At 38.8% G+C, this 16994-nt stretch overlaps 1 pseudogene; it reads right to left on the bottom strand.

Annotated features, from left to right (window-relative positions):
* Positions 1-22: 22 nt before the first annotated feature.
* LOC130736044 (S-type anion channel SLAH3-like) lies at positions 23-16114 on the bottom strand (annotated as a pseudogene).
* Positions 16115-16994: the final 880 nt, after the last annotated feature.

Raw genomic sequence — 16994 nt, 5'->3', positions numbered from 1 at the left:
AATATCAAACTAAAACATAACCCTAAATGACAAAATTTGGGAAAGAATCAAAATTAGTGAACGCGTTGAGCAGAATAATTGAAGCAGTAAAATTAACAACGAAAATCTAGACAGACAGGATAATGGAATTGCAATTGAAATTTTCGAAATTGATAGGGGAAAGAACTGAACGTATAATTGACTACGAAAACACAGACAGTATAACAAACAAGATTAAACCTAATCAGATTGTATGAAGGAGTGAGAGAAAATCGAGACAAACCTTGAGAGAAAGAACAAGAGGAACGGCGAGAACGAAATTAGGTTTGCGTGAGTTGAACGAAGCAGGGAGCCTTTATGCGATGAGATCATCGAGTGTATCATGGTGGCCGAGGAACACTACTTGCAAGGCTAACCCATATAGTAAAAGAAGGCCTTGAGAGCACACTTCTCTCTCTCCGTTTTAACTAACTAGAAATTTCAAAATGTGTTTAGTCATTATTATTGAATAAACTTTCATATTATTATATTATTTAAGTGCATAACAAATATAAAATTTATTTATGGGGGATTATTAAATATATCATGTAGCAAAAAAAATATACCATGTTTGTTTGATTAGAAAAATATACTATTTTTATTCCGTAAATTATAGCTCAAGTCGTAGTGAGGATAAATGGGTTGGAGACGTGTGTCCAAGTATTTCCATGAAGATGATTATAAATGCTTTTTTCAATGTACTCAAACAAAACATACCATAATTTCTAGCTTGTTCATCCTTTTAATCCTTCTAAATTTTTGTTTGTATTGACCTTATATAGTCTGGTGTCTTCAAGTTGAGTAATCTGCATATGGAGATGATCACATGAATTCAATGCTTCAAATAGGCTTAATTAAGCTTTTGGAGATGATCAAGAAGGAATATTTTTTGAACATGGAAAGGAGGAACATTAAACATGAGAATGTTGGATATAATCTCTGTTGGGGAATATGCTGCAACACTTGGACTGATGATGATGTTGATAACGGAAGCACTTGAACATTCAAAGCGTGTATGCACACTAACCTTTAGGTTCAATTCGCCCCCACCAATTACTATGTATTGGGTGCAATAGAGAAGAACGGCGAATTCCCTTCAGGATACTTTGAATTCCTTGATATGTTTTGCACTAACACACCAAGCCTATCTTTGATAATAGTTTACAGAAGTATGATTCTCACACTTCACTCATGCATTAGTGAAGTGAATGATGATTTAGTATATAAAGTAAATGGAAGAGAAATTGATAAGTATGATCCCAATTTCGTGCATCAGAATATATCATTTTCTGCCCATGTATCTCTATTTATAGAGACATTAACATCCATGGGTGAAGAGAAACATCTCTTTGAGAAACCTCTTCAAGAGGCGTTAGATTGACAAACGTGGAGGATTAATAGTGCAGTTTAATCTTTTTTGTTTAACTAGCGTTTTTACCTCGTGCGTTGCACGTACGTTGCATCTGAGAACGTGCGTTTCATTTTGTTGAAAACTTGAAATGGATTATGTTGACAAGTTCATAAATGTTTTACTCCGTGCGTTCCACATACGTTGCATGTCGTTGGCTCCCATATTAATGAACAAAAAAACAAAAACACGAGATTCGAACCAGGTACACTGAGGTCGCATAAGGTCTTGCCTACCCAATAGACCAAATCAACACATTGATATAACATCGAACACTAATTAATATAACCAATATTATATTTCCAAGTTTATATTTTGGAAATATTTCTCACAGAGAACTTGTGTACTATTAGTTTAGAGTAAGAGATACTAAGAAAATTTACAGCTCTCACACACACGAAGGAAGGAAGAAATTTAAAGATATATTTTATTTTTTTTATTAGTTGCATATTTTGTCTTTTGTTAATAGTTTGGTTACAAGTGAACACAAGTGGCAGATTGAGTTTAGATGTAAGCCACTTAGTATAAATAGTTGGGTCTTGTATCACTTTATCACTCATAAAGAAAATCGATAATTTTCTCTTAGTTCTCTTAAACGTCTAAATCTTTTTCTCTCTCAAATTTCTAAGTTTTCCTTTCTATTGGAAAAGTATAGGCCCACCAAGTAAGAGAGAATCTGCACAATCAAAATCAAACATACTTGTTAGAAATCTCATTAGTATTATAGAAAAATTGAGTAATAACATGTTTCACTCAACTTCTATTTACTCATAATAAATTTTGAGTAGTTTCTCTAGAGATTTAATTCGGATGTTAGAATCAACTGTAAAAGGATTTTTAAACATGCACTAGACAATATAAGAGATTATCGAGATGAAACTTACTTGAATCCTCTGAAAAAATTGATCCGGACAGCCTGCAAAAGCATATGAAACTATTAAGTGATTCTCATATTAGAAAGAGCCTACAAACTACAGACGAGTCAAAGTGATATGGGCTGAAAATCTCAACTACATATGAAAGCTAAACAACAATAAATAAAAACTTACCTGCGAGAAATAAAGGAAAAGGGTGATGAAATAGGCTATTCGCGATCCATAATCGAAAGAGCCCTGAATCTTAGCCCAAGCCATAGAAGCAACACTAGGTGCTGCAACAAAGAGAAAGAACACTGGATAGAGCTCTTTAGGGAGGGTCTCATTTGTGGGAAGTCTCTGGTAGAGAGTAACAAACAACACAGTGTAATGAGGCAAACCAATAGCAAAGAAGAAGATAGACCCTTCTTTTAGGCCTATAGAAGCTCCAAATAAAGCCCCCACAAAGTTTCCAACAATTGATAAATGATTTGAAGGGTTGGCCACCTTTGAAAGCCTCGTTTGGTGTAACACCCAACTTTTTGTTATTATGTTATTTATTATTTTATCTTAATTATTATTATGCTATATGGTATTTTGATAATTTATGCGATTTAATTAGATGATTATGTGATTATGTGATTTAATTAGATGATAAGGTCATCAAGTGATTTTATTAGATAATTAAGTTATTATGTGATATAGAGAAATAAGGGTTTTAGGTTTTAAGTGAGTAGTTGGGAGTGGGGCCCATTGTAAGATTATTTAAGGGTTATGAGAGAATTAAAAAGAGATAAATCAGAAAATTAGGATTAGAGAAGCAGCAGGACAGAGAAACACGTGAAAGGTGAAGGAGAGGAGAAAAGGTGGAGAAGACCTAGAATTTGATCTTCAAGAAGAAAAGGGTCAAGGGGGCTTTGTACTGGTGTCATAGAAGGTAAGGGTTTGAATTTACCTTGACAATTGTAGAATAACAGAGGTTGAGTTTAACATGAAGAAACCCCCATCTTCTTTGAAAATTCAGAACTGAGAGACTGTGTTGAGTGTTAACATGTGGTGAGCAAAATTGATTTTGAGCGAAATTGAGGTTCCGGGGAAAATTGGGTTCTGTTCTGTTTTGCCCGCTGATACCCTAACATCCTGTGTTGTAGAGAGCATAACTCTCTCTATAGAATTCCAAATTGAGTGAAACCAATTTTGTATGAAAGCTAACTCATAGGGCTATGTTGGGTAATATTTTCATAATTTTTAGATTGCTGGTTCAATACCAGAATCAGTTGCAAGTTCATTCTGTTTCTGCCCGCAGACACCCTAGCAGCCTGTGTTGTAGAGAGCATAACTCTCTCTAAAGAATTCCGAATTGAGTGAAACTAATTTTGTATGAAAGATAACTCATAGGATTATATTGAGTAATATTTTCATAATTTTTGGATCGCTGGTTCAATACCAGAATTATCTGCAAGTTCACTCTGTTTCTGCTCGCAGACACCCTAACAGCCTGTGCTGTAGAGAGCATAACTCTCTTTACAGAATTCCAAATTGGGTGAAACCAATTTTATATGAAAGCTAACGTATAAGTCTATGTTTGGTAAAATTTTCATAATTTTTGGACTGCTCATTTAGTACCAGGATTATATGCAAGTTTGCTATGTTTCTGCTTATTTCTGGGATTGATTCTGAAACTGATTCTGGTAATTGATGTGAAACATTTGATGATTTTGTGTTGCTAGTATGTTGGTGGAATAGTGAAAGATTTGATAACTATATTGAAGTGTTATTTTGTGCAATTTTGGTGTGATTTCCGTTATGGAATTTGGTGAGAAAATATGTTATATATTTGGGGTTGGAGTGGTCTCAAATTGCATGTTTTAATTTATGAGTTTTTGCACGAAATACACTTCATTTAGTCAAGAGGCAACGTGTCGGTTTTCATCGAAAAACTGAGGTTTGTCCCAGAACTGGAGTGGTTCTGGAAGTCTGGCGTGGACTTCATTGGTGGTTAACTGTCTGGAGTGGACGGGGTGATACCGCTAAGGTTAACAATTGGTACCACATGCATACATTAGAGTCTCACACACTAAGTTTCACGTTTTCAGTGATTTTATGTGTTTGGTGATTTGTTGGTGAATTGTTTTGCTGTTGTGGTAATGTCGAATTATTATTCTTCTTTAAGCTTATAATTTTCCGAAACATTAATAAGAATTGTGAAACTGTCTTGAGAGAAAATATTATAATCACTCAGATTTTAAAGACAATGTGAAGAGTTTATAAAGCAGGATCTGAATTGTTTACTTGCCCTTTGTTATGTTATATTTTATATAATGTAAGTTCTTACCCTTCTGTTGGAATGATGTTCTATGCGACATCGCTCAGGTACTGGAGGTAGAGATGTGGCTCATGAGGAGTAGCTTCGGAGAGTCTTAGCTTATGTTATTATTATTATTATTATTATTATTATTATTATTATTATAAAATAAGTGTCTTGCTCTGTAATGTAACACTGGGTAGATATTTTACGTTACTTTTACACTTTTGTTGAGAGGATTTTATAACCTCTCCTTATGGAAGTTGTTGAATAATTTTCTAAATTATGACGATGTCGTACTGTTGATGGCCGAAGTGCTTATGAAATTAAGTTCTGAGTATGATGAATTTTATTGGAATATCATGGAAGATAAACCTATTTAAATAAGTGATTTTATGCATCTTAGGATTATCTTACTGGTTTAGAAATTTCATTGGCAGAAATAATTCATTCTTTGAAAAGCATATGAACTTATAAATTTTCAAACACAATCAGTGTTAATTTTAATGAGTTTTCGTGAAGAAGTGTAATACTCCCTTGATATGTTTTTAAACTCTGATAAACGTTTTTAAATAAAACAATGGTGTAGGATCACGCGCTTACCACTACGCCAAAACCAATTGGTATTAGTGAGGGCGCAACGTTATTTCTTATAGCGTAGCAGACAACGCCCCATTTCGAATGCTACCTGCAGGCAGGATGCTGGCCCACCTGGACCCAACAATCCCCCCCCAGCACCTGCCAGCCAAACTAGCTGCACAGCATGCCTTCCGTGGGATTCGAACACGGGACCTGGCTCTGATACCACTTGGTTTTGGCGTAGTGGTAATTGAAATTCAGGTTCCCTCTGATACGATTGTTCTGCACGATGCTGGGACAAGAGGTACGACAACCGCTTAACAGTAAAACAAAACTTAACAACAGAAACAATAACACACAGTAATTGTTAACCCAGTTCAGTGAAAACTTTCACCTACGTCTGGAGGGTTTGCACCCAAAGAAAGGAAATCCACTATCTCAAGATTCAGGAATTACAGACACTCATGAACAACTCAGTTCATAGTTCACTTCCTAATCTACCCAGTGTATTTCTACTTAGAATCTCAACCTAAGTATGAGAGCCCCTCTCACTTCCTCTCAATCACTGCCACAGTGATTGGTAAACACAATGAACAAGTAGAGTTTGAATGCAATCAAACACACAGAATCTCTCTTTGCTTTATAGAATCAGTGAGCAAAGACAGATTCACAACCAACAAAGGACAAAGCACAACAACAAATCCTAAAACACTCGATCTCTCTCTATCAGCTTCGACCCCTTCATGTTTCAGGTCTTCATCCTTTTATAGACTTCAGCAGCGGTAGCATGGGCTTTAGGGTTGGCACGGGCTGAAGAAACAGATTGCAGTAACAACAATTCAAAACGCAATCTTGATAGATTCGGTTTCTTATTGCACAAGTAAAGATAGAAACCAATCTTTTAACAAAGATTGTTTCAACAAATAACAACCCAACAAATAAACCCTTCTGGAATAGCTACTTGCTCCTCAAGTAACTCAAAAACATATCTTCAGTAAATCTTCAGAGGGCCCACAACAGAAACACAAACTGAGGACTGATGCCCTAGCTTCACGAGGTCAGATGCCACGGCATCTGCTTCGACAATTGGTTGTTTTGACAAAATGCATGGCAACATGTTCCAACAATCTCCCCCTTTGTCAAATTTTGTCTAAAACAACTCACAATCAGAGAGGATAAAAACAAGAGAAACAATTCTCCCCCTTAGTCAGAGCTCCCCCTCAACTAATGCAACTCCACAACCAACTATCATACTTCACAAGGCATAGTCGGAACAAAAATACTTACAAACACAAAACCAGAAGTACAAACAGCTTCAGCACATGATGACACCAAAATAGAATAGCTTGAACATCATAGTATCAGAAATACTACCATCAGAAGCTGGCAGCACATGATCAGAAGTACTACTATCAGAAGTAACGTTTCAGAAGTACTGCCTTCAGAAGTTGGCAACACATAAGCTGTCAGAAATACTGCTAATCAGATGCATCGTTTCAGAACTACTGCTATCAGAAGTTAGCAACACATAAGCTATCAGAAATACTGCTAACAGAAAATGCCTCTTGAAACAAACATAGCCATGATCTTGAACTAGTCTTCAAATTAAACAAACCAAAGCTAACACTATCAGAGCTAACACAATCAGAAGCAACTTCACAGCAAAACTTCACAGTAGAAACATAGGTCTTCACAAACTTCTGAAAACTCAAACATCTGAACACTATACACAAACTTCGGAAATCACAGACTTCTGACCTTTCTGACCTACTCCCCCTTTTTAGCACAAATTTGCAAAGGGTGCACCAAAAAACAAAAGACAATAGCAAAAGAACAAAGCAAACTAGGCTTCAGAACCGGACTCCTCCCCAGACTCGTCTGCACTTTCTTCAGATCCTTCCTCCTCTTCATTACCCGCTTTCTGAGCAGCTGTAGCAGCAGCACTTTGTTCACCACCTTGGCGTTCATCTTCCTGCAGCTGGAGTAGCAAAGCATCAACTTTGAGCTTCCTGGCAGTGCTCACCCTGATTGTCTCCTGCAAAGCCTTGGAAACTTCCTGTAATTCAGCAATTATGGCCTGAGTGCCAGATTCAGTCACTGGAGGAGCAGATGTTCTGCTGGTTGGTAAAGCAATGTCTAGCACATGTGGCTCCAGAAACAAACGTTGATCCAAAGTGATTGGAACTCCACGAGACATAGCCACATCATCAGCCCTGAGAATCTGAGGATGTTGCTTCAGAATGATCTCAGAGATAAGGGAAGGAAATGAAACAGGCAGCTTCACAGCACAAGTATCAGCATGCTTCAATGTTTGCTCAAACACGAAAGTTCCAAAATAAAATGCAATAGACTTGCCAATCCTGTAGATCAACTTGGCAAGCGTTGCAGAAACACCAGAGGTATGCTGAGTAGGAACCCAATTCACAGCACCAATCCTGTTAAGAATAGCATACTTCACACTGAGATTTCCAGTAGACAACAACTTCTTGCTGGGCCACTTCTTCACATGACCTGCAGTAAGCTCCTTGGCAACATCATCCATGGACACTTCTTCATCAACAAATTCAATAGCACTTCTGTCAAGTGCTTGATTGATAACAGCAGGTGAAAACATCACACATTCAGCCCTCACATAGACTTTCCTGAATTCTGCACTGTCAGGAAGTCCTACATCAACAGAGAGATTCACCAAGAACTCTCTCACAAGCTTCTCATAGCACCTTCCAACATTCTGAATAGTCTTCATCAGACCTGCTTTCCCAATTAGTGTAATTACATCTCTGCATTCAAGAACATCCGAACCAACTTCCCTTTCCTTGGCCATTCTCCTCTTGCAAACAAACTTCCACTTCTGAACATTCTCTTCTAAGTGGAAAGACACTCTATCAATAGGAACAGCAGGAACATTCTGAGGAATACGCTTACCAGAAAACTTCTTTTTCTCAGAAGATCGAATGTCTTGGATACCAACTTCAACATCTGACTCAGTGTCTTCAACTTCAACTGGAATCTTCCTCTTCTTCTTCTCAGTGGGAGTCTTGTCTTCCTTTTGCTTTCCCTTACTCTTCACACTGACCTGTCTGGATTTCTTTGATGGAGTAGGAGTGACTTCAGGAGAAGAAATCCTTCTTTTCTTCTTCATCCTCGCAGCAACACTATCAGCAAAGGTCTCAGTCATAGGAACATCATCAGAAGCATCATTAGAGATGTTCTGAACAGAGGCGGGATCCTGGATTGGTTCTTCAGAATTGATACCCGCAGAGTTATCATTCTTTGGATCAGCATCCTTTGAAGAGGATGATACAGAGATATCAGGCTGGGTGGCACCACCTGAATCTTCATGAGAAGTGGAATCTTTTCCCGAATTTTCTTGAGTAGACCTTTCCAAAGACCCAGATGTCTCAACATCTGGCACAACATCAGGGGGTGATTTCACAGGAGAATCTTCATCATTGATTTCCTCTTCGTCAGGAACATCCTCAAGGATAGGAACATTTGGGGCTTTGCTATTCTTGACCTGTGATTTGTAGACCTTACACGTTGGGTTTCTTGATCTCATCTTCTTGAGAGCTTTCTTGGGCACAGAAGATGGTTGAGAAGAATCACTCTTCAAACCCATACACTTGACTCCTTTAGCAGTTCTTTCAATCTTGGCCTTGACAGATTCCTTCTTTCCTGAACTTTGAGACATGATGAATCGAAAGCAATTACAAACAAAGTACAGAACAACGAAATAGAATTGCAAATGAGAGACGATATGACTGGAAGAAGATAGATGCACAAGCGGTTGAGATAACACAATTTGCCCGTTGGAGGTAGTTATAGGATAAGTGAACCATGAAGTAACTTTCTCTCTGCTGATGTCACAACGGCAGTTAGTGCTGACCAAGAATAAACTAGCCGTTAACACACTGGGGCATGCTAATTGCTATGCATCAGAAAGACAAATCCCTAGACTTCCTCTTAATTTTTCAAAAGTGATTGCATCAAGGGGTTTTGTGAAAATATCAGCCAATTGCTTGTCAGTTGTAACATGATCCAAATTAACAATTTTATCTTCCACCAAGTCTCTAATAAAATTATGTCTAATGTCAATATGCTTGGTCCTGCTATGTTGTATGGGATTCTTAGAAATATTAATTGCACTGAGATTGTCGCAGTACAATGTCATGACATCCTGTTCAACATCATACTCCTTTAGCATTTGCTTCATCCACATGAGTTGTGTACAACTACTTCCTGCTGCAATATATTCTGCTTCAGCTGTAGACAATGAGACACAATTCTGCTTCTTGCTAAACCATGAAATCAAATTATTCCCTAGGAAGAAACATCCACCGGATGTGCTCTTTCGATCATCTGCACTACCTGCCCAATCTGCATCACAGAATCCAACTAAAGAGGAATTTGTATCATGAGTATAGAGAATACCATAGTCACTTGTGCCATTGATGTACTTGATAATTCTCTTGACTTGTAGCAGATGACTGGCTTTAGGAGCTGCCTGATACCTAGCACAAACTCCGACAGCAAATGTGATGTCTGGTCTGCTAGCAGTGAGATACAACAAGCTACCAATCATGCTTCTATAGAGACTTTGATCAACATCTTCCCCCTGTTCATCCTTGGAAAGTTTGATGTGTGTAGCAGCAGGAGTTCTCTTGTGACCAGCCTTCTCAAGGCCAAACTTCTTGACTAGCCCTTTAGCATACTTACTCTGTGATATGAACATAGAATCCTCCATTTGTTTCACTTGTAGTCCTAGAAAATAGTTCAATTCACCAACTAGGCTCATCTCAAATTCAGATTTCATTTGTTGGACGAAATGCTCCACCATTGAGTTCGACATTCCTCCAAAGACAATGTCATCCACATAAATCTGTGCTATCATGAGCTTACCTTTGTCATTCTTCACAAACAGAGTTTTATCAATTCCACCCTTACTGTAACCATTGCTTACAAGGAATTCAGTTAACCTTTCATACCAAGCCCTAGGTGCTTGCTTCAAGCCATACAATGCTTTCCTCAGTTTGTACACATGATCTGGATGATGTGGATCTATAAACCCTTTAGGTTGTTCAACATATACTTCTTCACTCAAATAGCCATTCAGAAAAGCACTCTTCACATCCATCTGATAAAGTCTGAACTTCAAGAGACAAGCAACACCTAACAAGAGTCTTATAGATTCCAGTCTAGCTACTGGAGCAAAGGTTTCATCAAAATCAACTCCTTCTATCTGAGTATATCCTTGAGCCACTAGCCTTGCTTTATTCCTTGTGACTGTTCCAGTTTCATCTGATTTGTTCTTGAATATCCACTTAGTGCCAATGATGTTTACTTCTTCAGGCCTAGGCACTAACTCCCATACTTCATTTCTCCTGAACTGCTCTAGCTCCTCTTGCATAGCATTTATCCAGTATTCATCAGTGAGAGCTTCATTTACATTCTTGGGTTCTATCTTAGAGATGAAACAACTGTGAGCAATCATACTTCTGGATCTGGTAGTCACCCCTTAATGTTTTCTTGAGGATGATTCTTCTGAACCCTGATTGATGGAGCTTTGTTTGATGTGATATCTTTGTTTTCCTTTTCATCAGCACTTGTTTCTGACTCATTGTCGAGGGCGGTTGCTGAAGCATCGGCTGGAACATCAGCACCATCATCATTTTCATTCAAAACTGTTTCTTCCTTCTTGCTTGGTTCATCATCCACAGTCACATTCACAGATTCCATCATGGTCCTTGTGCGAGAGTTAAAAACTCTATAAGCTTTGCTGTTCATAGAATACCCCATGAAAATTCCTTCATCACTTCTAGGATCAAGCTTCCTCTTAGGATCACGGTCTGCAAGAATATAACATTTACTTCCAAATATGTGAAAGTATTTTACATACGGCTTTCTACCTTTCCATAGCTCATACTGTGTAGAGGATGTCCCTGCCCTGATGGTGACTCTATTATGTATGTAACAGGCAGTACTCATAGCTTCAGCCCAGAACTGGTGCGGAATCTTCTTAGCATGTAACATTACTCTAGCTGATTCCTGGAGAGTTCTATTTTTCCTTTCAACTATTCCATTCTGCTGTGGAGTGATGGGGGCAGAAAATTCATGGCTAATACCTTCTGTTCCACAGAACTCCAAGAATTTTGAATTCTCAAACTCCCTTCCATGATCACTTCTGATTCTCACAATCACACAGTCCTTCTCATTCTGAAGTCTCATACATAGATTCTTGAATATTTCAAAAGTCTCTGATTTTTCTCTCATAAATTCAACCCATGTATACCTTGAAAAATCATCTACACAGACAAACACATACCTTTTTCCTCCCAAGCTTTCAACCTGCATGGGACCCATGAGATCCATGTGAAGCAATTCCAGAACCTTTGTCGTGGTCTGATGCTGGAGCATCTTGTGTGGCACCTTGGTTTGCTTACCAATCTGACATTCTCCACATAGCTTTCCTTCTCCCAAGCTCAAATTGGGCAATCCCCTTATTGCTTCATCTGCAAGAATCTTTTGCATGCTCCTGTAGTTGAGATGTCCTAGTCTTTGATGCCATACATTCACCTCATCTCCTTTAGTTAACAAACATCTGGAAACATGAGCTTTTTCTTCTGATGTCCACATATAACAATTGTCTTTTGATCTGACTCCTCTCATCACAACTCTCTCATCATCAGTGGTCACAACACATTCTATCTTATTGAACTTCACATCATATCCTTGATCACACAGTTGACTTATGCTGATTAGGTTGGCTGTTAAACCATTCACAAGTAACACATTGTTCAAGTTAGGAGATTCTGTGCTAACAAGTTTTCCTACTCCCTTGATCTTTCCTTTAGCTCCATCTCCAAAAGTAACATAGTTGGTGGAGTGACTTCTGATGTCTTGCAAGAAGCTCTTGTTTCCTGTCATGTGTTTTGAGCAGCCACTATCAAAATACCAATCTTCCTTTGATGATGCTCTGAAGGACGTGTAGGCTACCTGACATCTGACTTCACCCTTGGGCACAGGCTTTTTCTCGTGCATCTGAGGATAACCATATAACCTGTAACAGTAGGGCTTTATATGACCATTCTTACCACAGTAGTGACACTTCCAAGGTACAGTTTTGTCAAGCTTAAGCTGGGGTTTCACATGCAGAGGTACATGTCGAGGCAATGAATCTGACAACTGATAATTTCTGGGCTTCTTGAATTCAGTTTGTTTTGCAGCAGACACAAATTTCTTTGAACCTCTCTGATTTCCTTTGTTTGTTGTTTTATAGTCAAAGCCAATTCCCTTCAGACTCCCTCCTTGCTTGCTAGTTTCTTTCAGAATTTCGTCAAGCATATCAGAACCACTGTTCAACATTCTAACAGATTTGTGAGTAGCTTCAAGCTTTCTTGTCAGAGTTGCCACTTCCTCTTGAAGTCCTGCATTAATCAACACTAGATTAGCCTTTTCAATAACATCAGCATTATTAAACTTACTTTGCCATTCCTCCAGATCTTCCTTCAGCTTTGTGCTGAGCTCTTTCAGCCTTTCATTCTGAGAGACAAGTTGTTCTATCTCACTTTGCTTTTCTCTCACAAGTTTACATGCTTCTTCCCACTTGATGTGTAGCAGCTTGTAAGTCTCAGCCAGTTCCTCATTAGTAATGTCCTCATCACTTGTATCAGACTCATAGATGGTTCCAGAGAAAGCATTGACTTTGTTTGCAGATATCTCCTCCTCATCTTCAGTGTCTTCATCTGACCAAGTTACCATCATACCTTTCTTCTGCTTCTTTAGATAGGTGGCGCATTCAGACCTGATATGACCATATCCTTCACATTCATGACACTGTACTCCTTTATTCTGACCAGATCTTTCTTCTTCTTTGGTCTTCCTCTGTGAATTAGAGAGCTTGGGTTTGTTATCGAACTTCATGTCCTGGACATTAGGCCTGGTTCTTTTGTCAATCTTTCTCAATGCTCTGTTGAATTTTCTTGCTAGCATGGCCAGAGCCTCAGAAAGATTTTCACCCTCACAATCTTCATCATCACCTTCATCAGTGTTTGACACAAAAGCAATACTCTTATTCTTCTTCTCAGATTTTCCACTAAGTTTCAACTCAAATGTCTGCAAAGAGCCAATAAGTTCATCAACCTTCATGTTCTCGATGTCTTGAGCCTCCTCAATTGCAGTGACTTTCATAGCAAACTTCTGAGGAAGAGATCTCAAGATCTTCCTTACAAGCTTCTCATCTGACATAGGTTCTCCCAAAGCAAATGAAGCATTAGACAAGTCACGGACACGCATGTGGAATTCTGAAATAGTCTCTTCTTCAGTCATCATCAAATTTTCAAATTGAGTAGTGAGCATCTGAAGCCTTGACATCCTTACTCGAGTAGTTCCTTCATGTGCAGTTTTCAGAATTTCCCAAGCATCCTTTGCCACAGTACACGTATTGATCATCCTAAACATATTCTTATCAACTCCATTAAAGATAGCATTTAGAGCCTTTGAGTTTCCAAGAGCAACTTCATCTTCAACACTGGTCCATTCTTCTTCAGGATTTTCCACAACAGTAGTAGAGGTGCCTTCAACCTCAGCCTTAGTGGGGTGCTTCCAACCCCTGACAATAGCTTTCCAAGTCTTGTTGTCAATTGATTTGAGAAAGGCTGTCATGCGAACCTTCCAGTAGTCATAGTTAGTACCATCCAGAATGGGTGGCCTATTGACTGATCCTCCCTCCTTGTTATCCATGAGAACTTGAATAAAACTCCCTGGAGCTCACCCAACCAGAACAGGGTGCCTGCTCTGATACCAATTGAAATTCAGGTTCCCTCTGATACGATTGTCCTGCACGATGCTGGGACAAGAGGTACGACCACCGCTTAACAGTAAAACAAAACTTAACAACAGAAACAACAACACACAGTAATTGTTAACCCAGTTCAGTGAAAACTTTCACCTACGTCTGGAGGGTTTGCACCCAAAGAAAGGAAATCCACTATCTCAAGATTCAGGAATTACAGACACTCATGAACAACTCAGTTCATAGTTCACTTTCTAATCTACCCAGTGTATTTCTACTTAGAATCTCAACCTAAGTATGAGAGCCCCTCTCACTTCCTCTCAATCAATGCCACAGTGATTGGTAAACACAATGAACAAGTAGAGTTTGAATGCAATCAAACACACAGAATCTCTCTTTGCTTTATAGAATCAGTGAGCAAAGACAGATTCACAACCAACAAAGGACAAAGCACAACAACAAATCCTAAAACACTCGATCTCTCTCTATCAGCTTCGACCCCTTCATGTTTCAGGTCTTCATCCTTTTATAGACTTCAGCAGCGGTAGCATGGGCTTTAGGGTTGGCACGGGCTGAAGAAACAGATTGCAGTAACAGCAATTCAAAACGCAATCTTGATAGATTCGGTTTCTTATTGCACAAGTAAAGATAGAAACCAATCTTTTAACAAAGATTGTTTCAACAAATAACAACCCAACAAATAAACCCTTCTGGAATAGCTACTTGCTCCTCAAGTAACTCAAAAACATATCTTCAGTAAATCTTCAGAGGGCCCACAACAGAAACACAAACTGAGGACTGATGCCCTAGCTTCACGAGGTCAGATGCCACGGCATCTGCTTCGACAATTGGTTGTTTTGACAAAATGCATGGCAACATGTTCCAACAATTGGGAAAAAGGGGGTGTTACATTTGGCCCCCAGACATCCACTGCCCATAGATCATAAGCTCAAGGCAGAAAATTGGTGTCATTAGAACAAGAGAGTGGTGAAGGACTTTGGTGACTGATGGTGGAACCCCCATAGCCAAGAACAAGAGAGCTATCCAAGGGGCGAAGAAGAAGTTGACACGGATTGGGTGGTAGTACTCGCGACGAACCGCCTCGAAGTAGAGAATAATTTTAAGAGTGTAGATGGAGAAAACGGTTGCGATAAGAGCAACTGAGATGATCCACAAGATTAGGTTCAGTTTGAGGCTTATGTGGAGAATCTCATTGGAAGGGGATGTGGCTAAAGTGTTCCAGAGAATGGCTTGGCTGCTAGCTCCAAGGCAGATACCAAAAGATGAAACTTGAAACCGGAGAAGAAATGGCCATCTACTGTCATCTGGAAGCATAATCTCTTCTGAAGACTGTTAGATGAGAAAAACAAAACATGTCAAAATATGTTACAACTTTCAATCATTAATAAGTAAAATAAGATGTTGTTGAGTTTGATGCAAATAAAACATGTCTACCTATAGATTATTGATTCATATCATATTTGGATCAACATCTCTTATCCGAGAATCAATTCTTAGACCATAAGCTACTTATAGAAGCTTTCTTCACGTAGTTGATTATGGATTCAGAATCAATTCTATAAGAATTTTCAAACATGGTTCCATACTGTGTAGGAATGATTTTGGTTCAACTTAAATAATGTTTTGGTTCAAGGATTCTATTGTGTATGTAAAAGATATTGAGACAGCTTACTCCTTACTCTAGATTATTGAATATATATACCGCAAGATTAAAACCAAAAAAGGTTATTAATATACAATTGCATATTAGTTTCAATTAACACTGAGAATGTGGTGTGATACTATTTATATGCAGAATATATATGATCTTCTATAAATGGATGCTTATAATTGAATTTTAGCTGGTAGAAGGTAATCACATACCCTAAGAGTTTCTAACTCTGGACCTTCCAAAGCATCAAAATACCGGTCAACCGGTAAAGGCCTATCAATATTGCTCCTCTTCGAGCTGGTGCCATCTTCTGGAGAATCTTCGGGCGTCTTTCCGCGTAGCATTGTTAACTGTCTCTCTAGTGTCCCATACCACGTTTTGAAAGAATCAAACCTCTTATCCCTGAACATTTTGATGCTAGGATTGTTGGAAATTTTGGCACTATTATTAGTAGCTCCCTCTGGGTGTGCAGAACCTTTTGGCATTGGTTGAGAGTAACACTTTGATGAGTGTGGAGGCAGAAAACCTGCAGTTCCTGGTTCAGTAGAGGGAATTGGAACCACGGTTTTACCGCTAAAATACACTTTTTTTGTTGCGGGGTGACAAGTTCACTAAATCTTTTTCTCTCTCAAATTTCTAAGTTTTCCTTTCTATTGCCATTTTATGACCATTCCAATATCATCATCTCTTTTGTCATCTCAACTCATGATAATGAGCTCCTCTGTTCCCATCCAAGTTATCCCTCAAACACGACTTCCCGCCAATACACCACACACATTCGGGAACCCGGACAAGTCGGAAGGGAAGAGTATCAACCCAAGGTAGAACTTCACTACCATTCGCCACCACCACCATCAACACCTTGGAAAACCCCGATCATGATTTTTGGGTTGATTATATTGGCGTTGGTCACATAGCGTGCGTTCCTCTTCATCGCACGCTTCATTGGACGCCGGTTTTTCTCGAGGACACCACCACTGCCATCACCACCACCTGTAGCGTCAGCGCAAGCAGAGTTGGTGCTAGTGGATCCAGAAGAGGCAGAGCTGCCGCCGGTTGTGGTGCAACAACCGCCAGTTGTGCCCGCATACCGTGTGACGCCTTCGGTGCCACCTATTCCTTTGGATTATGAAGAACCCTCTGTTGTCGTTGTTGCAGCTTGACAATTGTTTTCTGTAAGACCCAAGTTTTTAGCTTAGAATAAATTAGTAAAATTTCTTATTCACGAATATTTCGATGTAACATGAAGTAAGGAAACTGGTTAAACGTTTATTAAATGGAATAAATGTATGGAGAAGATATTTCACGAGAAGGTTAAGGACAAGATTCGAATCGACGGAACTTATGACGCAAGTATTATTCGTTTA

The sequence above is a fragment of the Lotus japonicus genome, chromosome 2 (assembly GCF_012489685.1).
Source record: "Lotus japonicus ecotype B-129 chromosome 2, LjGifu_v1.2".
Lineage (NCBI taxonomy): Eukaryota > Viridiplantae > Streptophyta > Magnoliopsida > Fabales > Fabaceae > Lotus > Lotus japonicus.
This window is presented reverse-complemented; position numbering and strand designations above follow the sequence as displayed.